The sequence below is a fragment of the Lycium barbarum genome, chromosome 1 (assembly GCF_019175385.1).
Source record: "Lycium barbarum isolate Lr01 chromosome 1, ASM1917538v2, whole genome shotgun sequence".
In the NCBI taxonomy this organism is placed as follows: Eukaryota; Viridiplantae; Streptophyta; class Magnoliopsida; order Solanales; family Solanaceae; genus Lycium; species Lycium barbarum.
Window position 1 is genome coordinate 104,560,723 of NC_083337.1, and position 24,324 is coordinate 104,585,046.

Sequence of the window (24,324 nt, forward strand, 5' to 3'; positions counted from 1 at the left end):
AACACATCTAACCACATACACACGTCTACGAGCCTCTAAGAAGGTTATAACATATCACATGAGCGGGACAAGACCCCGCTATGCCCATAATTATGTACACAAAAGAATAAGTACCCAAAAGCTATAGCTCCGAATGAAATGGAGCTCCACTATGTAGTCCCTGAAAATATAGCTATGGATCAAGCCTGTCTCCCTGTGCACCTGCAGGCATGACGCAGCGTCCACAAACAAAAGGACGTCAGTACGAAGAATGTACTGAGTATGTAAAGCATGATCAATATCAATATGAAAGCTCAAGAGTCAACATATGAGATAGCATAACATGGGAGATAATAATATCGTTGTCATAGCACTTACTTGCTTTCCACAAGGACATTCCATTTCTATTGTGTATCCGTGTAGATACATCCATATCCGTATTTATTTACCTTCACATTCATTTTTATAACATATTCGTACTCATATTGATGTCATATACACACACACACACATGTATATATATATAGCTATAGTGTACCCGACCATAAAGGTTCGGTGTTTCATACATACTTGGCCAACCAAGGCTCAAGGTCATACATACCTGGCCCTACAAAGGCATCAGGGTTATCCATACCTTCTGCAGAAGTGCGCGCGCGTTTCATAATCATATACATACTCTATACATATTCATATACATATATTCTTACCCGGCATCATAAGGTCGGGGTCTTATTATAGCCCTTCATAGGCACACATATATATATATATAGCTCATAAGCATCTTTAGCATCATTTTATTCTCAACATCATTACTATCATTGTCATTATCGTTACATCTACCCTACAGGCTTACTCGTCATACGAGGAACTTAGTACAATCGTAGCACATCGAGCATCGGGAGCTTACTAGCTTGGAGAATCAAATCGTTTGAAGGGAATCATAGCCTTAGAGTAGATTTAGACATTTGGCCAAAGAACCATGCCTTATGAAAGAAGGGTCAGCCTTACATACCTTTTCGTTCGACTATATAACACTTGCACGTTCCCTTCCACGCTTGCATTTGTACCTTCATCAAGGTCATACTATCGTTAGAATTGACAACTAGAATAAATGGCTAAAGCTAGGGAAAATCGGACAGCATCTCCTTTATATATACAACATTCCTCCATATCGTAATTCAACTCCCAAACGTCAACAATACATTTACAATATCATAACAATAGCCTTTAGTCATCTACATTATCCATATTCTCAATTCACTTCCAATTTTCCATATTCAAGACCAACACACGATTTCGTCCATTCACATACAATGCCTATTTCATGATCTTAACGTCATTTATAACCCATTCATGTCACAACACAACAACAATCATGATTCAATTCAAACTATTTCTCAAAACGTCACTATTCATCTTTCATGACCCATTTTGCTATACTCTTCTAAAATCAAAGCATTTCAACTTCCAAATACCTTAAACAAAATATAAATACCATAAATCTTACCTTAGATGTTGTAGGAACAAGCCTTAGTCGAAATACTCCACTTGAGCAAAAACCCTAGTTTTTCTCCATTTGTATTTCTTTACTTGAATGATCTTTAATGGGTTTCCTTACTCTTGATTCACTTGATTTATGTCATTGATGGCTTATAATCCTTGAAAACTTGTGTAATAAATGTAGAGAGATGTTTTAGAGAGAAGGATGCAATGTGGAAATGATTTCATGAACTTGGCCCCTTATTTAATAACCCATCACTGATCTGTTGGATTCATTATACGGTCCATTATACGGTCCGTATAATCATTATACGGTCCATATAATTGACCGTGAAATGTGTCTTTCCTTCACCCTTCACTGTGGACGTTATACGGTCCATTATACGGGCCGTATAAATTTGTACGGTCCGTATAACTGACCGTATAACTCCACCAGCGGGCATCCTTTTCTGTGATGGTTCTACGGTCCATTATACGGCCTGTAAAACATTATACGGTTCGTATAATGAGCCGTATAACCCATCAGTCCACTGCACTTGTTCTCGTCGATTCGTTTGATCTCCAAACCTTATGGAACCTTCTTAACACTTGTTTAACATTTCATTAGCAATCTAATGGACGTTATAACTCTTTCTCAAAACGCCCTTAAGTCATCATTAACCCGTTACTCGTATTTTTCACTAGTTCATTCACTTGCGTACCAACGGAAGATTTTTCGAGGTGTAACATTCTTCCCCCCTTAAGTACATTCGTCTTCGAATGTTAAGCACTCGGGGATTCTAAAGAAATTTCACCAGAGTTTCCTCTGTAATATGGCACTACCATCCTATCACAACATCCCACAATAACAATGCCTCACAGGGCAACAACATAATAGCAATAGAATTTGGCCACACACGACCAAAAACATAAAAGAAAGTATACATACCTTATGATTTTGGCGCCTCATCTTGGCCCTCGTCCAAAGGCAGGAATAGATGTGGGTATTTAGATCGCATACTTTCTTCCGCTTCCCATGTCATTTCTTCTCGATTGTTATTTCTCCACAAAACTTTAACTGAGGCCACTTCTTTGTTTCTAAGCCTCCGTACTTGCCTATCTATTATGGCAATGGGTATTTCATCATAGGCTAGCTTCTTTTTCACTTACACATCATTTACCGGGACGATCCTAGTAGGATCTCCAACACATTTTCGAAGCATCGAGACATGGAAAACTGGATGGACTGACTCCAAAATATGGAGGTAGATCTAACTCCTAGGCCACCTTGCCTATCTTACGCACAATCTCATAAGGCCCTATATACCGGGGACTAAGCTTCCCCTTTTTGCCAAATCTCATACCGCCCTTCATTGGCGACACCTTAAGGAATACCCAATCTTTAATTTGGAACTCTAAGTCCCTTCGACGATTATCCGCATAGGACTTCTGGCGACTTTGAGCCGCTAACAACCGATCTTGTATGAGCTTGACTTTCTCTGTGGCTTGCTGGACCAAGTCTGGCCCTATCAACTTAGCTTCTCCAGTTTCAAACCACCCAATTGGGGATCTGCACTTTCGCCCATATAAAGCCTCATACGGTGCCATTTGAATGCTAGAATGATAACTATTATTGTAAGCAAATTCAATGAGTGGCAAACGATCATCCCAACTACCTCCAAAATCTATCATACATGCCCGTAACATGTCTTCAAGAGTCTGAATAGTACGTTCAGCTTGTCCATCAGTCTGCGGATGAAATGCCGTGCTAAGGCTCACTTGGGTCCCTAGACCCTCTTGGAAAGACGTCCAAAACTTAGCTGTAAACTGATTCCCTCTATCTGAGATAATAGATACTGGAACACCATGGAGTCTCACTATCTCTTTAACATACAGTTTTGCATAATCTTCAGCCACATACGTCGTCCTGACTGGCAAGAAGTGAGTTGACTTTGTGAGTCTATCAACAATCACCCCTATGGAATCATACTTACGTCGAGAATGGGGTAAGCCTGTAATGAAATCCACGTTAATCACTTCCCACTTCCAAGTTGGGATTTCTATAGCTTGCAACAATCCGCCCGGCTTTTTGGTGCTCGATTTTCACTTGTTGGCAATTAGGACATTGAGCCACAAATTCCGCTACATCTTTCTTCATCCCATTCCACCAATATACAGACTTGAGATCATGATACATTTTTGTCGCTCCGGGGTGGACAGAATAACGGGAACAATGAGCTTCTCTCAATATTTAGTGGCGTAGCCCCGCCACATCGGGAACACATAATCTGCCTCGACATCGAAGGACTCCGTCTCCTGAAATATCAAATGATGACTCCTCTTTCTGGGGGAGTGTATCTCTGTACTGCATTAGCATGGGATCTTCGTATTGCCGCTCTTTTACCTCCGCGACTAGCGACGAAACTGTTGAATTCTGAATAGTAGTTCCCTTGTTACCTGAGTCCACTACTCGGATTCCTAGGCTAGCTAATTGCTGAAGCTCACGAGTCATTTCTCTCTTCTCCGGTCGTACATCACCTAAACTTCCCATAGAACTGCGGCTAAGAGCATCAGCTACGACATTCGCTTTTCCGGGGTGATACAAGATATCAACATCATAATCTTTTAGCAACTCTAGCCATCGTCGTTGCCGCAAATTCAACTCTTTCTGCCTGAAAATATACTAAAGGCTCTTATGATCGGTATAAATATCCACATGGACACCATATAAATAGTGTCTCCATATCTTTAAAGCATGAACAACTGCGGCCAATTCTAGATCGTGGGTCGGATAATTCTCCTCATGTTTCCGCAGTTGCCTTGAAGCATATGCAACCACTTTACCGTGCTACATCAATACACATCCTAGCCCAACACCTGAAGCATCACAATAAACAACATATCCTTCCAATCCATCTGGAAGTGTCAAGACTGGTGCAGAAGTCAACCTATCTTTCAACTCTTGGACACTACGTTCGCAAGCATCTGTCCACTGAAACTTTGCCGATTTCTGGGTCAATCTTGTAAGTGGTGTAGAAATAGAAGAAAAACCCTCAACGAATCTCCTGTAATAACATGCTAAGCCCAGAAAGCTACGTACCTCCGTAGGAGTTGTGGGCCGTGGCAAAGTCTTCACAGCCTCAATCGTTTGGCTATCCACTCGAATACCATCGGCTGCAACAATATGCCCTAGGAATGCCACTGAGTTCAACCAGAACTCGCATTTGGAAAACTTTGCAAACAACTCTCGAGTTCGAAGAACTCCAAGGACAATACGCAAATGATCCGCATGTTCTGCCTCGGATCTAGAATACACCAAGATATCGTCGATGAATACAATCACGAACAAATCCAGAAAGGGCCTAAACACATCGTTCATCAAGTCCATGAACACTGTCGGCGCATTGGTTAGCCCGAATGACATTACACGGAACTCAAAATGGCCGTATCTCGTTCTGAAGGCTGTCTTAGGGATAACTTTCTCCCTAACTCTCACTTGGTGATACCCGAACCTCAAATCGATCTTTGAAAATCATTTGGCACCTTGCAACTTGTCACGACCCGTCTAGGGGCCGTGACAGAAGTGGTATCAGAGCAGTTCGGTCCTAGGAGTTTGTCTACGAGCCGTGTCCAGTAGAGTCTTGTTTATGGGTGTGTTGCGCGCCACACTTATAAATAGGAGGCTACAGGGCATTTAGGAAATGTGACCTTCTTTGCATTCTGAAATCGTGCGATAGAGCTAAGTTGCCAGGCTTCCATATTCCTTTTCCTAAACCTGTGTTATGGTTTCAGTAATGCCGCCGAAGAAAAAGGCTACGATGGCCGAGAAAGCCAAGGGGGTGGCGGCCAGCAGAGTTGAACGGGAGCTAGAAGAAGAAGAATCTCATAATGAGGCTCCTCCTCAGACTGTTCCTGCTCCCCCTGCACCAGCAGAGCAGGAAAGAGTTCCAGCTCCAGCCCCCGCACCTCCAGTTCCACCGCCAGCAGTTCTGGGCCAGCAGATGGCAGAGGGCATCCAGTTATTAACCCAGCTCGTTGCCGCACAGGCTCAGCGGCAAGATGTAGACCTGGGAGGCAGAGCGGTAAGTGCAAGGGCCCGCGACTTTATCACCCTGAAGCCTCCAGAGTTTTATGGATCAAAACCAGAGGAGGACCCGCAGAGTTTTATAGATGATATGCTGAGGACTCTGGGGATCATACATGCTTCGGATACGGAGTCCGTATAGTTGGCTTCATACAGGCTGCGGGATGTGGCAGTTCTGTGGTACAGTAGCTGGATATCATCGAGGGGAGCAAATGCACCCCCTCCGGTTTGGCAGGAGTTCACTGAGGCGTTTCTGCGACATTTCCTACCGCCAGAGGTTCGACGGGCTCTAGCCGATATGTTCTTGAACCTGAGACAGGGAAATATGAGCGTTCGAGAATACAGCCTCCATTTTAATTCATTAGCCAGGTATGCCCCAGCCATGATAACGGATAAGGGAGATCATGTACACCGATTTGTGAGTGGGCTAGGGCCACATTTGGTTAAGGAATGTTTGACAGCTTCACTCCAGGACGGGATGACTATTACTCGAATCCAGGCCCACGCCCAAAATCTGGAGGAACAATATCAGCCACGGCGAGAGGAGCGTTACCCAGATAGGGGTTCCAGAAAAAGGGGTAGGTTTTCCAGGACTAGAAGCGAGTACAGAGGGGGACAGACACAAGAGCTATTCAGGCATTCAGAACAACAGGCGGCCAGTGCATCGCCTCGATTTACGGATAGGGGACTTGACCGTTCTACTCACTCGCGACCAGATCAGGGTACTAAGGCATCAGGATCCCAGTATAGAGCTGATTCTAGCAGGATGATGCCACCCCCGCCACGGTGTGCGCGATGTGGTAGACCACATTCTGGAGAATGTCGCGCAGGTACAGGTGCATGTTATACTTGTGGGCGGGTTGGCCATTTGATGCGTGATTGCCCACTGAGGTATGAGGGAGACCAAGCCCAGCCCGTCAGGTCCGCGGTTGGTTCATCGTCGACCGTACGCCCTCTTGGACAGACTTCCCAAGCTCCAGCGGGCCGCGCCCGAGGTATAGGAGGGACACCTAGTTCAGCTGGTCCTCCGCACCGCCTATATGCATTGTCAGGACGACAGGACCCTGACCCTTCCGCAGACGCGGCCACAGGTACTTTTTCGGCACCTTCTATGATGTGTATGTTAATTGATTCAGATTCTATCCTATCCTACGTTGCCTTTATATTGCTGATCATATTAAGAATTCAGAAATTATGACGAAAGGTAGCCATACGCACAGGTAAAAAGACGAATACTAGAGATTGCGGAGGTTAGAACCATAAATAAAAGAAGAGGTGTGTTACGCGGCGTTTTGAAAACTGCTAAGACCCCAACTCGTTCCATAATATGTGATATAAGTAGTGCGAGGGAGTGGGGGCGAAAATACTAACGCTAAGACGTTGAAATGCACTAAAGTTTCAAGGTTAAGCGTGCTAGGGTGAGAGTAATTTCATGATGGGTGACCCCCTGGGAAATATGCTGAAATTTTCACTAATGTGGGAACAAGAGACGAATGTGAAGCTAGGTAGTCCAATGTAATTAGAGTGTGTGGAGTGGTTACAAACCCTATAAAGGTCATGTAGGCTGAGACGGACAAGACTAACGGAAGAGGAGAAAGCGTGACAGAAAGGGGACTTATTAACGTAGGGCCAACGTTCAGAGCTTACTCAATGGACTTACGACATAAAAGCGACCTAAGCGACATGTGAGATGTCTACGAAGGAGACCTGCCCGAAGTATTATGATACACTATGAGGCCAGTTTAACATTCGAGGACGAATGTTCTAAAGGGGGGGAGAATGTTGTATCCCGTATTTTTGAACGTCAGATTATTTGCTGAGATGGGACCCACACATCGAGATTTTTTTTGGGACATCTGAAAATTCATATGAATCACATATGAGAAGTTAAACACAACTCAAGAAGGACCCTTGGGCCAAATCAAAGTGGAAGTCCTCCAAACGAATATTTTAAGAAAACGTTTTCGGGTGATCTGACTTCAAGGGGCAAAAACGGTATTATAAGTTTGGAATTTGGAAAAGTACCAAGAACTAGAAGTAGTAGATAATTGAATTAGCTTTCCAACCATAGGTCGTGGGTCCCCAGGTGACGTCGGTACAAGGAGATATGAATGTTTTAAGGTCGAAAGATCAGTGGGCTAGGCCCAACCCGGGACCAAACCGAGTTGGCCCAAAAAAATCAAAAACAAATAATAAGGCCCAAATTTGTGAGGCCCAACCGGCCATGGTTATGGCCCAAGCCCATATTACATAAAATTTGGTCAATAAATACGATGACTAAGTCATCTTTATCACACAACCTCTAGAATATTCAAGAAGTTGAAGAACAAGAAAGAGAAGGAGAAAAGTTGAAGGCCATTTCGGCCAAGATCAAATTTCCAAGGAAAAATTGATAAAAATTCTTCAAAAATCATTTTCTACCAAGTAAAGGGTGATTAACAAGGTGGAGTTGTTGTTGGAGCAAGAAAAATTCAAAATCATACAAATTGTCAAGTTGTAGTCAAGTGAGAAGTTGAAGAAGAAAGGTGAGTTTTGATCTTGTTTTATGTGTTATATATGGTTTATATGTGTTGTAGTATGCTAAAATGGATGAAATTCATGAAGGATAGAAATATAGTACATGGCCGTGTGTATGTATATATGTGTAGGAGTCATGCTTCAATTATTTTAATTAGTGTTTGGTCGTTATTGTTGTGAATGATATGTGGAAAATGGAAGTTGAATGAATTTTGAGAAGTTGTAGTGTGTATGTTGGTGTTGGCCGTGTGGTTATGGTGAAAATATGGAAGAGAATGAGTTAATTTTATTTAGTATGATGTTGTTGGAATATAGATTATGAGGTTGTTATTGTTTTCATTAAAGTTAGAAAGTTTTTGGAAGAAGTAGTAAGTTGATTGAATATGGAAGTTGTTATTATTGTTGTTGTTGGAATTGTGGTTGATATTTTGGCCGGGTTTGAATTCCCGGGATTGTTGTTGATTGAAATTAGCCAAGTTGAACTTGGTGGGATGGAGTATTTATAGGGGAAGTGCTGCCGAAATTTCGGTAGCCAAATGTTTCCTTAAGAATTCAACTCTAAGTACCCTAATAAGAGTTTTGGTAAACATGACCAATTTGCAGATTTTGACGAGATTGCGACGTGAATTTGGAATAGCAAAAGGAGCGGAAAGAGGTATGTAAGGCTTCACTCTTCTTTCTATGGCATGTCTTAGATGTAATAAGTCGGGTACGAGCCTCGGGGACAACCCTAGCCCCCGGAATCCGCACCTAAAGTTTTCCACTTTTTGTTCAATAGAATTGAACTAGAAAGTGTGCAAATGATGGAAAGACCTCTTAAACCCTTAGAACTTGCATAAGTGGGACCCGATTACCCTAGGACCCTCACAAGTAATGACATGACATGTAATATATGTAAATCATATACGTCACCCCATCCGGCCTGAGGTGGGCCCGCTACTCTCGGATTTTTCCTTACAGTCTTGCTTGACTTACTTGAAGTGAATCCAAAGGGAACCTTTGATCCCGATTTCAATACCAAATGATAAATACTATGACTCCTCTAACGAGGGCACTTCCATGACGATAATGATAACAATGATGTTAGATAAGAGAATATGCCTATGATACGTACTACCGGAACGACTCTATGACTAAGATGACTAAGCTAAGTATCTTATGTAAACATGAAAATGATAAACTAATTTTTGAATCTTATTTATATTTCCTAGCTATGACTTTATTTTCTAAAAGATTTCAAAGTCTATGAACTGTCATCTATGATGCCCTGATTTCATTCTACGTTTACTTTAATATTATTCCCCGTTGGTAGTCTCACCTTAAAATACTCGTTCCTTCAAGGTGAGACAAAGCTATCACGAGTATTCTATAATATAATTGGAGGTCACCGACCTTACGTCACTCCGATGACTACATGATTCTTCTTTGGGCTTTCCTGCGTGCCTATGAGACATATGTATATAGGATACGTAAATGCATATAAGACATGTAAATGTATGTAAGATATGTGTATATATTTTTTTAAAACATGCACATGACGAAAGAGCTAGAGCGCTATAGACGCTGATATACCTACACGACACACGTACATGTATATGATAAAAGAGCTAGAGCGCTATAGACGCTGATATATGTACATGATATATGCATGTGTATACGGGGAAAATGGAGGTAAGGGCAGAGCGTTATGAACGCATATCCACCTGATCAGTTGGCATTACATGATATGATATCGTCCCGGACGCGGGATGCCCGGACGCGGGATGTGTATATTTATGGTTAAATGGATCGGCTGCCGACGCCTCGGCAATATGAGATGTCCTATTTTATATGTATATGTACATGAACAAGGAAAGATTCTTAAAGGAAAGCTAAGTACGCATAGCACCTGCCAAGGGTATATATATATACAGGTTATGTTTCTATCCCAGGACATGTGTTGTAACTCTCTTATGTCAGTATACATGATTCATATTTTCTGTATATTACTATTCATGCCTTACATACTCGGTACACTATTCGTACTGACGTCCCTTCTTGTGGACGCTGCGTTTCATGCCGCGCAGGTCAGCAGACAGGCGGATTTGATCCTTAGAAGCTCTACCAGCAGTGTTGACAGTGCTCCAGTTATTCCGGAGCCTCACTTCCTTGGTACTATTTTGTGTATATATATTCGGGCATGGCAGTACTCAGCCCTTTCTATGTATGAGTGTACTACGTCTAGAGGCTCGTAGACAGTTATGTACAGTCAGTTAAGTACAGTTTGATATATGGTGTTTTGGCATGTTAATGTTGATGTATAAGTGATAACGAAGTTTATTAGTCTATGTTCAGAATGACGCCGCTAATATTAATGTTCAAAAAAAAAATGGCTCTGTTTACATGGCTTGCTAAGAGGTAAAGGTAAAACGATAGACAAGGGGTGCTCGGTACAAGTATCGGGTACTCGTCACGGCCCCTAGACGGGTCGTGACACAACTGATCAAATAAATCATCAATCCTCGGAAAAGGATATTTGTTCTTAATTGTCACTTTATTCAATTGCCGATAATCAATGCACATTCTCAACGAGCCATCTTTCTTTCGGACAAACAATACGGGTGCTCCCCACGGGGATGAACTCGACCTAATGAAGCCTTTATCAAGCAAATCTTCCAATTTCTCCTTCAACTCTTTCAATTCTGCGGGAGCCATTCTATAGGGAAGAATAGATATAGGCTTAGTGTCTGGCAACACCTCAATAGCAAAATCAATCTCCCGCTCAGGAGGAAGGCCTGGAAGCTCTTCCGGGAACACATCTGGGAATTCATTCACCACTGGAACTGACAATAGAGTCGGCGACTGAGCTTCTACATCTTGAACTCGTACTAGATGATAAATACACCCTTTTGTGATCATTTTACTTGCCTTTAGATAGGAAATAAACCTACCTTTTGGTGATGCCGTATTTGCTTTCCATTCTAAAACTGGTTCTCCTGGAAACTGGAAACGAACCATTTTCAGCCGGCAATCAACATTGGCATAACAAGATGTCACACCCCAACCTCGTGGGCCGCGACTGGCGCCCTACTTGGACACCCAGACAGACGAACATACCAAATCATCATATTATAGATTATCTCAGTTCTCATATTAATCATTTAAAACAGATTTGAAATCAAATATTATCTTAAGCGGTCACGCGTGCCAAAAAAATATCATATCCAAAGTCAAAGGGAGCGGCGGAATACACATCGCCGATTATAAGCACATATACAAATATACAGGCCATTCTGGCCGTATCCAAATCTGATAGGTTGGCGGAATATACATCGCCAGATACATAAACGTATACAGACCAATGGGCCGTTTTGGCCATAATAGTAAACGGGACCGCACTAAGACGCAGATGACAAACAAACGCACACACACAATGACCCATGACCCACATATATGACTACAGGCCTCTACAAATCAAAACGAAGACATATGACGGGACAGGGCCCCGCCGTACCCAAATAGTCAAATGTACAGAAACATATACGTAGCAAAAAAACATATGTACCAAAACGTGGGCTCCGGATCAAATGAGCACTCTGTGATAGCAGAATGTGGGTTCTACACTGGCAGATCACGAACCTCTGTACCTGCGGGCATGAAACGCAGCCCCCCGAAGAAAGGGGGGTCAGTACGAATGATGTACTGAGTATGTAAAGCATAGAGTACAGAACTACGAACCATAACTGACATAAAAAAGTACAGAGAGAAAATACCGAATCAGTACATCAGAGTCTGTGCTAAAAGCATATGTATATATATATCATGCAAGTAAAAATCATGCATAAGGCTCAGGAACGTGGTCACCACTCCGACGCTGGTGCCACACACAGCATACTCCAGAAGGTTAAAAATCTCCGGACATCTCCAAACACACATATCATCATAACATATCACCAGCCATATCACAGCATAACTCCAAACGGAACCCGGCCCTATGGCGACGTCTCGGGAACCGTAACACAGCATACGGCCGAATTTATCATAGCGCGCACGAATCATAACCGACCCGAGAACCGGTGAACGAAGTCATAATAAGGGCACGAGCGGAGTCGTGAGCAAACAATGCAATTTATATATCAAAACACCTTTTGAAACTTGATAAAATCATATGTTAACTCATTAGTCAAAGTAGTTCGAACCATTAGCCAACACGGGGTTAATCTCACAGAAGTATTTCCAAAATGGTATTTATGGTTCAAAATATAATTTAGAATATCGTGGCAATCAAAACATTATTTTTTGATAGACAAATTCATAATCAAAAGTCCATTGCCGACATTATACAAAAACGAGCCTAATAGAGCAAACAAAGGAATCTCGGGTTTAGCGGGCCCACCTCTGGTCAAGTCGAGGTGGCGGACATGAATCACGGACATTTGGGGTCTATGGAATCACACATAGGAGTTTCGAAGCGATTCGATTACATTTACAAAAGTTTTCGGACATTTGATCACTTTTCAACAAAATATGAGTTTTATAGTTCAATTCAATTGAATGAATAGTACTTGATTTCCAATTCGGATTTCCATGAACAGAATTGCCTCCGGGGCTCAAATATCGACCTAGTATACCTAGGACATGCCAAAAGAAGGAATGGGATAGCCTTACATACCTTTCGCGCTCCTTACGCTTGTCCAAAATCAAACTCCGTTTCGCCTAAAACCTACAATTGGTCATAGTTGCCAATTAGGAATTGCAATACCTTAAGAATTCACTTAACTTAATATTTGTCTACCGAAATTTCGGCAGCACTTCCCCTATACGTATAACATCCCCGAGGCTTAGCTCGGCTCAATATATCAACAACAACAACCCACAATACCAAAGACATCACGAATCACAACAAAATAGATATAACGTCAATATGCTTCTTTTCTACATAAAGCGACGACTTTCATTCGAACTTCGCAACATCAAACTAACATCAACATTATCATATACATTTACTCACTCAAGATTATTCAAACATATTCCAAAAATATTCCAAGCAATATACATGAATTCAAGTAATCCGTCACTTTCCATATTCCATCCGAAACTTCAACGAATGCAACAACACTACCAACTCGCATTGTTTCCTTCCAAGTTCATTACCAACAATCAAAATTCACATTTTAGAATCTTGTTTTCATAATTATATAAAATCTACATTAAATTCACATGATTTCCCATAACAACCTGCAACCATTTTCAATACCAACTTGATTAATTAAACTCTTATTTACATCACAAACACCACAACAACACAACTAACAACTAGATGGAATTTAATTCATCACTTTCCATCATCACCATGGCACACGGCCATGCACCTACTCACACACATACACGGCTATGCCCACACACATCACAATCCCATCGTTTTCATTCAATTTTAATCATTATAACATATATGCTTCTTCCATAACATAAAAGAATAAGATTCTTACCTTTTTCTTCAATTTTCCCCTTTCCGCAAATGGAGTTTTCTTGCCAAACTAATTATACCACGTTGTAGAGGGCCTTAAACTCATCAAGAATCCAAGAAGGAAGAGATTTTTGGATCAAAGTCTAAAGACTTGGAATTTTTTTTTTCTCTTGAAGGGGGGCCGAAACCCCCTCTCTCTCTTGCTCTTCTTTCTTTGTTTTGTTTCATGAATGTTCTAAGGGATATAGATATATATATTGTCCCTCTTATCTAATTGTCACATGAATAATTAATCTTGGGCTTGGGCTAAGGCACATTGGCCGGCCACCCCTATTAAATTCTCAATTCTCTTTTTTTTTTAGCCCAATTCACTTATGGATCTTATTTGTAATTCCCGAAACTAATTTCCGAAATTCCAATTTTTGCCCTTGGCCTTCTTCCGTATTCCCGCAACGATATTTTTCATGAATAACACACATGTATGAAATAAAATCAAATATAACCCTCCTTTCCAACAAAGCAAGATTGTTTCCAATTTTGTTTTCCAAGTGCACAAAAAAGCGGGATATAACACAAGAAGCCAACCAATCCATACCCATAATGACATCAAAATCTACCATCTTTAGTTCATGCAAGTCAACTATAGTATGGCGGTCACATATCACAACTACACAATCTCTATATACTCGACTAGCTATTACTGATTCACCCACGGGTGTAAACACCTCAAAAGGTTTGATCGACTCTGGCTCGATTTTAAATCGACCCGCTATATAGGGAGTAACATATGACAATGTGGAGCCCGGATCAATCAAAGCATATACATCATGAGAGAATACCGATAATATACCTGTGACCACGTCAGGAGAAGACTCAAGATCTTGGCGTCCAGCCAAAGCATAAATACGGTGCTGAGGACCGCTAGAAGTGGGAGATCTCCCTCTGCCTCTACCATGGCCGACTAGCGCATGTTAACCTGGCCCCGAAGGGCATACAGATACTGAAGATCCGGCTGCTGACCCTGATGGCTGGGTCCTATCTCTACCATGTACTGAGGGGCAATCACGCATGAGATGACATGGTCGACCGCATGAATAGCAACCATCTGAGCCCAATCGGCATCGACCCCAATGTAACTTCCCACACTAGGAACATCGTGGTACAGGTGGCCTTGATTGGCCTGAATCATCTCTGAACTGAGGTCCTGAATAACTCGGACTCGGCCCTGAACGAGCAGATCTATCAAGGCTCTGGCCTGAAAATCGTGGAGATGCACTGGTATGTCTAGGGAACTGCTGCCTGTGTCCACCTCTGGACTCACTCATCGGGCCTGAAGATCTGGCCCTCTTGCTATGTCCCCTATACTGCTCGCGTTCACTTCTCCGCTGCAGTAGGCTTTCTTCTAAGTTCTGAGCATGTGCCTAAATGCGTGCAATATCCATACCGTCCTGAAGGGACGCAGTCAAGCATCTATCCATCAAGTGTGGTCCTAAGCCCTTCACAAATCGGTGTACCCGGTCACCCATATCCACTACCATGGCCGAAGCATACCTGGCCATGGAATTGAAGCGGAGATTGTACTTTAGAGCACTCATGCTACCCTGCCTCAAATTTAAGAAATTATCGACCCTGGCTCGCCGAACTTCTGGAGGCATATAATGACGGATAAAAGCATCAACAAACTCTTGCCATACCGGGGGAGGTGCATTGGCTCCCCATGAAGCCATCCAGACTGTATACCACTAGATCGAGACATCTCTCAATCTATATGACTCTAACTCTACCAACTCGGTGTCTGAAGCATGTATCAATCGAAGCGTCCTCAACATACCATCAATAAAGTCCTGGGGGTCCTCCTCCGGCTTTGACCTAAAGAATTCTGAAGGGTTTAAAGTAATGAAGTCACGGGCCCTTGCACTAACAGCCCTGTCACCCTGCCCTGTACTTTGCCGCTAAGTCTGAGCAACAACCAATTGTGTAAGCAAATGTATGGCCTCTTTTACATCTTGGCCAGAAGCATCTGGTGGAGGAGCTGGAGGTGCTGGAGCTGGGGCTGAGGCTCCCTCACGCTCCTCAGTAATAGGCACTGTCTGGGAGGACTGAGATTGAGTTGCACTCTGGGACTCACTTTCCTCTACTACCGGTGGCGGTGCTCTTTCAGCCAGATTTTCTGCCACCGTCTAGCACTTTGGGGCTGCTATAGCCTTTCTCTTTTTAGGCATCTCTGAAATACATAACACACGATTAAGGAACAAGAATTTCTTATATCTTAGCTCTATCGCACGATTCTTATGAAGAAAGAAGGTCATTTATTCCAAAAATGTCCGCAGATTCCTGTTTATAAGTGTGGCGCGCAACACACCCATAACCAGGACTCTACTAGACACGGCTCGTAGACACACCCTAGGACTGAACTGCTCTGATACCACTTTTGTCACGACCCGACTAGGTCCGCGACGAGCACCCGGCGCTACCCCACCCGGGCACCCCTTTAACATACTTTCACATAACATCTAGGTGAGCCATAAATCAAATCATGCATTCTAGCCATCAATCATACTAGTCCCAATTGGACGACAACATTTCTTATATCATCATAGGCATCTATGCCACATCAATGTACATGGACCGACAAGGCCAACGAAATGACATACAAAAATATAGGCCGACAAGGCCAAACACATCTAACCACATACACACGTCTACGAGCCTCTAAGAAGGTTATAACAGATCACATGAGCGGGACAAGACCCCGCTATGCCCATAATTATGTACACAAAAGAATAAGTACCCAAAAGCTATAGCTCCGAATGAAATGGAGCTCCGCTATGTAGTCCCTGAAAATATAGCCTGTCTCCCTGTGCCCCTGCGGGCATGACGCAGCGTCCACAAACAAAAGGACGTCAGTACGAAGAATGTACTGAGTATGTAAAGCATGATCAATATCAATATGAAAGCTCAAGAGTCAACATATGAGATAGCATAACATGGGATATAATAATATCGTTTTCATAGCACTTACTTGCTTTCCATAAGGACATTCCATTTCTATTGTGTATCCGTGTACATACATCCATATCCGTATTTATTTACCTTCACATTCATTTTTATAACATATTCGTACTCATATTGATGTCATATACACACACACACACACACACACATATATATATATATATAGCTATAGCGTGCCCGACCATAAAGGTTCGATGTTTCATACATACTTGGCCAAACAAGGCTCAAGGTCATACATACCTGGCCCTACAAAGGCATCAGGGTTATCCGTACCTTCTGCAGAAGTGCGCGCGCGTTTCATAATCATATACATACTCTATACATATTCATATACATATATTCTTACCTGACATAATAAGGTCGGGGTCTTATTATAGCCCTTCATAGGCACACATATATATATAGCTCATAAGCATCTTTAGCATCATTTTATTCTCATCATCATTACTATCATTGTCATTATCGTTACATCTAACCTATAGGCTTACTCGTCATATGAGGAACTTAGTACAATCATAGCACATCGAGCATCGGGAGCTTACTAGCTCGGAGAATCAAATCGTTTGAAGGGAATCATAGCCTTAAAGGAGATTTAGACGTTTGGCCAAAGAACCATGCCTTATGAAAGAAGGTTTAGCCTTACATACCTTTTCGTTCGACTATATAACACTTGCACGTTCCCTTCCACGCTTGCGTTTATACCTTCATCACGGTCATACTATCGTTAGAATTGACAACTAGCATAAATGGCTAAAGCTAGGGAAAATCGGACAGAATCTCCTTTATTTATACAACATTTCTCCATATCATAATTCAACTCCCAAACGTCAACAATACATTTACAATATCATAACAATAGCCTTTAGTCATCTACATTATCCATATTCTCAATTCACTTCAATTTTCCATATTCAAGACCATAACACACGATTTCGTCTATTCACATACAATTCCTATTTCATGATCTTAACGTCATTTATAACCCATTCATGTCACAACACAACAACAATCATGATTCAATTTAGACTATTTCTCAAAACGTCACTATTCATCTTTCATGACCCATTTTGCTATACTCTTCTAAAATCCAAGCATTTCAACTTCCAAATACCTTAAACAACATATAAATACCATAAATATTACCTTAGATGTTGTAGGAATAAGCCTTAGTTGAAATACTCCACTTGAGCAAAAACCCTAGTTTTTCTCCATTTGGATTTCTTGACTTGAATGATCTTTAATGGGTTTCCTTACTCTTGATTCATTTGATTTATGTCATTGATAGCTTATAATCCTTGAAAACTTGTGTAATAAATGTAGAGAGATGTTTTAGAGAGAAGGATGAAATGTGGAAATGATTTCATGAACTTGGCCCCTTATTTAATAACTCATCACTGATCTATCGGGTTCATTATATGGTCCATCATACGGTCCGTATAATCATTATACAGTCCATATAATTGACCGTGAAATGTGTCTTTCCTTCACCCTTCACTGTGGACGTTATACGGTCCATTATACGGGCCGTATAAATTTGTACGGTCTGTATAACTGACCGTATAACTCCTCCAGTGGGCAACCTTTTCTGTGATGGTTCTATGGTCCATTATACGGACCGTATAATGAGCCGTATAACCCATCAGTCCACTGCACTTGTTCTCGTCGCTTCGTTTGATCTCCAAACCTTATGGAACCTTCTTAACACTTGTTTAACACTTTATTAGCAATCTAAGGGACGTTATAACTCTTTCCCAAAATGCCCTTAAGTCATCATTAACCCGTTACTCGTATTTTTCACTGGTTCATTCACTTGCGTACCAACAGAAGATTTTTTGAGGTGTAACATTGTTGTTCTTGAATTTGGGAGAATGAAGTGTTTGAAGATATAATATACAAAGCGTATACCGGGCTGTTTTTATATGATTTTCGTGGCTGTTTTGTGACAATATTTTGGGGCTGTTTGGTGGTTGTTATGAATTGTTTTGTGGGCTGGAATATCGTGGGATTGACTGTAGTAGTAGTTGTTGTTGTTGTTGTTGTTGTTGTTCTTGTGTTTGTTGTTATACTATAGATATACGAAAATAAAGAAGTGTATACAAGCATTGGTATACGAATATATATTGGGCTATTTTGGAAGTGATTTAAGAATGGATTTAATTCTAGTTTGATATGAAATTGTTGGTGTTGTTGTTGGTATTTTGATTGATGTTTGGCTAAATTGGAATCTCGAGGATTGTTAAGTTTTCAGGGGAAATGCTGCCCGAATTTCCTTAAGTTTCATTCGTACTTGGATTGGTTAGTAAGTGATGTGGATGATTTAACTGTGGCTTATGTTATCTTAATTTTAGACCTACGAGCTCGAGAAGTAGACGTTGGACATTTAAATAAGCGTTAAAGGTATTTAAAGCTAACCCTTCTTTCTTTTTGGCATGATATATATGAAACAAACAGACGACAAATGTTTAACTCCAAAGAAGCTCCTATTCTTAGAGATACTAGGATGGCTAATGTTCTTGATTTCCAGAACCTATTTCATTATGCATTGATACGTGTCTATGATTCCAGCCGTCCTATTTTGATATAATCAATAGTGACATTCGAAGGGTACTTGATATGACTATTGTCTTGATTTTCAAATGATGGTTCATTTTGATTATTCTATTGAGTTTCAGATATAATTTAGTTTGCATATGGTTGCCCACTACTCTGCTCGTGCATGCCTCAATATATCTTTCATTGAGTCCCGGGCCAGGATATGTTTTCATGCACAGTTTCACTGCATTGTTCACCGAGTCCCTCACTAGAGGGCCGAGATATGGTATATATATATGATGATATGATGATAGGATGATTGTCACGACCCAGCCCCGTGGGCCGCGACTGGCACCCTACCTGGGTACCCAGACCGAATCGCACATTCATTTTCAAATCCAAACTTATTTCATAATTTTTCGAAATCATATCGAACATAATTTATATCAAAATATGTCTTAAGCGGTCGTGCCAAATCAAAATATCATATCAGATACAAACGAAGCGGCGGAGTAGACATCGCCGGCCAAAAGTGCAAACATAAGCATAAGGGCCATCATAACAAATAGACCGCTTTAAGACCAGAAAACAAAATCAGACAAACATACATAGGACCCTCACCCCACATATATGACTACAGGCCTCTACGAACTCAAAACAAAGACATATGGCGAGACAGGGCCCCGCCGTACCCAAATAGTCAAATATACCGAATATATACAAAGCAAAAAGAGTCTGTACCAAAAGTGGACTCCGGATCAAATAGGAGTACTCCGGAATAGCAAGAAGTGAAGCCTACTGCGGAGGATCACCGATATCTGCACCTGCGAGCATAAAACGCAGCCCCCGAAGAGAGGGGGTCAGTACGAAATATGTACTGAGTATGTAAAGCACGGAGTACAGAAATATGGATCAAAACCGAAAGCAAATCAAATGTCAAAGTGGAGTACAATTGGGTATGTCAAAATCTGTAGCGAAACCATATACGTATACATAATGCAATTGAAATCATGCAAACGCTTAGGAACGTGATTGCCACTCCGACGCTGGCGCCACACACAGCATAACACCAGAAGGTTTCAAATCTCCGTACATCCCCGAACACAAACATAATCATAGGTGAGCGTATCGCATCACGAGCCATATCACAGCATAACTCCAAACGGAACCCGGCCCTATGGCGAAGCCTCGGGAACCGTAACACAGCATACGGCCGAATTATCATAAGGCGCACGAATCAAAACCGGCCCGGGAACCGGTGAACGAAGTCATAATAAGGCACGAGCGGAGTCGTGAGCAAACAAATGCAAATCATACTTCAAAATAGTCTTTCAAAGCAGAGTAATCCCATAAGTCATTTCATAATACAAAATAGTCGAATACTTAGTCGATATAAGGTTTCATTTCACAAAACATTTCCAAATAGTACGTATAGCTCAAAACGTAACTTAGCGTATCATAATATTCAAAATATATCTCATAGGAGGGAGTTTCAAAATCGAAAGTATCGTATCCAACTTTATTCACAAAGATAGCCCAATAAGACAAATAGGGCGTTTCAGGGTAGCGGGCCCACCTCGAGTCAAAGTGAGGTGGCGAACTTATTTTTACGAACATTTATATGCCAAAGGTCATACATGGTCGTTTCTAGGTTACCCGACCACATTTCGATAGATTTCGGACGAGTGGTGGCATTCTAGCCAAAATAGAGCCCTTAGGCTTCAATCGAATTGAATGAATAGTAACTTTTCTGTGGATCGGGTTTCGAGGAGCAGAAATGCTCCGAAAGTTCTCATATTCGTCTAACACACTAAGATATGCCAAATGAAAGAGTGGGAAGCTTTACATACCTTACAGACGTCGTATGCTCTCCCAAAAGTCAAGTCCCGTTCCGTCTAAAATCTGCAAATGGTCAAAGTTACCAATTGAGATTCTTAGGCTGAAAAAATGCCATCAACTTAATTTTTGCCTACCGAAATTTCGGCAGCACTTCCCCTATAAATCTAACATCCCCGAGACTTAGCTCGGCTCAAAATACAACAACAACAACAGCCCACACATCAACAACAACACAAATCATAATCAAACCACTCTAGCTTCAAAGTTCTACCTTATTACCTAAGTTGGCAACTTTTCATTCAAACTTCCAAAACTCCAAATCTATATCCATATTATTGTATTCATTCACTCATTCAAGATTATTCAATCACATTCCAAATACATTCCAAGCCATATACGAAATTGCCCAAGATTCATTACTTTCCATAATTCTTTCAAAACATCAAAACTTACAACGAACGTTCTAACTTGCGTCGTTTCATTCCGAATTCATTAATATCAACCATAAATCATATTTAAAGTCTTTAGCATCAAAGATATACAATGATATACGCAAATATACCAAAGGTATATACTTTCCGATAACGTTCCGAAATCATTTTCCAACGCCATTTCAATTCATTAATCATTCACTTACGACGTAAAGGTCACAACGACGCATTAAACAAACTAAACAAGATCAATTCACATTTATTTCTCCTTCCTAAGGGCACACGGCCACCTTGCAAAATATACACACACCCACGGCTTCATTCACACATCAAAGTTACGGGGTTCTCGTCTATTCTCAATCCTTAACACATTCATATTAATTCTATAACACAAAAGTGTAAGAATTCTCACCTTTTCTTGATACCCCGACTTGTCGCAAACGTAGTTCTTGTGCCAAACTAATCATACCCCGTTGAAGAGGGTCTTGAGCACTTCACAACTATGTAGAAACTAAGATTTTTGGATCAATAACCAAGCTTGGAAATTTTTCTTTCCCTTTTTCTTTAGCTACGGCTGAATGCCTCTTTTGTGGTGATCTTTGATTTTTTTGTTCTTTGTTCTTGATAATCACTAAGTATGAATCATATATATCCACTTATAGATCATGTGCATGGCACATGATCATTAAGAAAGGGCTTGGGCCATTGATATGGCCGGCCACCCCTTCAAATTATTGGGCCTCATTTTGTTTTGTATTTCCTTGGCCCAATTCATAAAACGTCCCGTTTTGTAATTCCCGAGACTAATTTCCGAAATTCCAAATTTATCCTCGGCCTTCCCCGGGGTCTTAACATTAATAATTCCATAACCAACATAGTCATATTTACCAAAATCAAAATATTTCCTTATAACACATAAATCGTAATTATTTCTCAATTTCCAATTATACGAAAACACGGGACATAACATTCTCCCCCCCTTAAGAACATTCGTCCCCGAATGTTAGATTAATCTTATAAGGTCTTATGATCAAGGCAGGAGTGTCCCTTTTTAATAATGACATACATAATTCATTTTATCAATCAACACAACAAACTGAAAAAAATTAGATTACCTGTGGACGTCGGAAACAAGTGGGGATATTTCTTCTTCATCTCGTCCTCCGCCTCCCAAGTCATCTCCTCCCGATTATTGTTGCGCCACAGGACTTTGACAGAGGGCACTTCTTTAGTGCGTAGTCTCCGCACCTGTCGATCCAGAATAGATACAGGCTGCTCGTCATAAGATCACTGCTCCGTCACCTGAATGTCATCAACTGGGAATATCCTGGAAGGATCACCAATGCATTTCCGCAGCATAGACACATGAAACACCGGGTGTACGGCCTCCAAGTCGGATGGTAAGTCTAGCTCATAGGCGACCTGGCCTATCTTTCGCACGATCTGATACGGCCCAATGTACCGGGGGCTCAACTTACCCTTTCTACCGAATCTCATGACACCCTTCATGGGCGACACCTTCAGGAATACCCAGTCGCCAATCTGGAACTCTAACGGTCGACGTCGTCTATCTGCATAAGATTTCTGTCGACTCTGAGCAGCCAATAATCGTTCTCGAATAAGCTTTACCTTATCTACAGCTTCCTGGATCACATCTGGCCCAATCAGCTTAGTCTCGCCCACGTCAAACCAACCAATAGGAGATCTGCATTTCCTGCCATACAGGGCTTCATACGGTGCCATCTGAATGCTGGAGTGATAACTATTATTATAGGCAAACTCAATAAGCGGCAAATGATCATCCCAGCTGCCCCTGAAATCAATAACGCAGGCCCGCAACATATATTCGAGCGTCTGAATAGTGCGCTCGGCCTGCCCGTCAGACTGAGGGTGAAAAGCTGTACTGAGGCTCACCTGAGTCCCTAATCCCTCCTGAAATGACCTCCAGAAATTTGCTGTAAACTGGGTACCTCGGTCAGTAATAATAGATATAGGGACTCCGTGAAGTCTGACTATCTCTCTGATGTACAATCTGGCATAGTCCTCAGCTGAATAGGTAGTCCGAACCGGAAGGAAATGGGCTGATTTCGTCAGCCTGTCAACAACAACCCAGATAGAGTCGTACCTGCGTGGAGTGCGCGGTAACCCAACAACGAAATCCATATTAATCATCTCCCATTTCCAGGCTGGAATTTCCATCTCCTGTAATAATCCACCGGGCTTCTGATGCTCGATCTTAACTTGCTGGCAGTTCGGGCACTGACTAACAAACTCAGCAATATCTTTCTTCATGCCGTCCCACCAATACAAACACCTGAGATCACGATACATCTTAGTGGAACCAGGATGAACAAAATACCGTGCATTATGTGCCTCGCCCATAATCTGCCTTCGTAAGCCCGCAATGTCCGGTACACAGAATCTGCCGTCATATAATAATACCCCTTCAGGCGAGATTTCAAACTGAGTCTTTGCTTTATTAAGGGCCACATCTCTGTACTGAATCAGGAGAGGATCTTCAAACTGGCGCTGCTTTACTTCCTGAATAATAGATGATTCAGCAACTGGACGAACAGAAATCCCAAAATCTCCAGAATCCGCCAAACGAACTCCGAGGCTGTCCAGCTGACGAATATCACGAACCAAATCTCTCTTATCAGATGGAACATCAGCCAGACTGCCTACGGACTTGCGGCTAAGCGCATCAGCTACCACATTGGCCTTCCCTGGATGGTACAGAATATCGACGTCATAATCCTTTAGTAGCTCAAGCCATCTCCGCTGCCGCAAATTTAGCTCCTTCTGCTTAAAAATATACTGGAGACTCTTATGGTCCGTGTAGATATCAACGTGGACCCCATATAAATAATGCCGCCAAATCTTCAAAGCATGAATCACCGCGGCCAACTCAAGATCATGAGTGGGATAGTTCTTCTCGTGTGGTCTGAGCTGCCGGGAAGCATAGGCTATGACTCGACCGTCCTGCATCAATACACATCCTA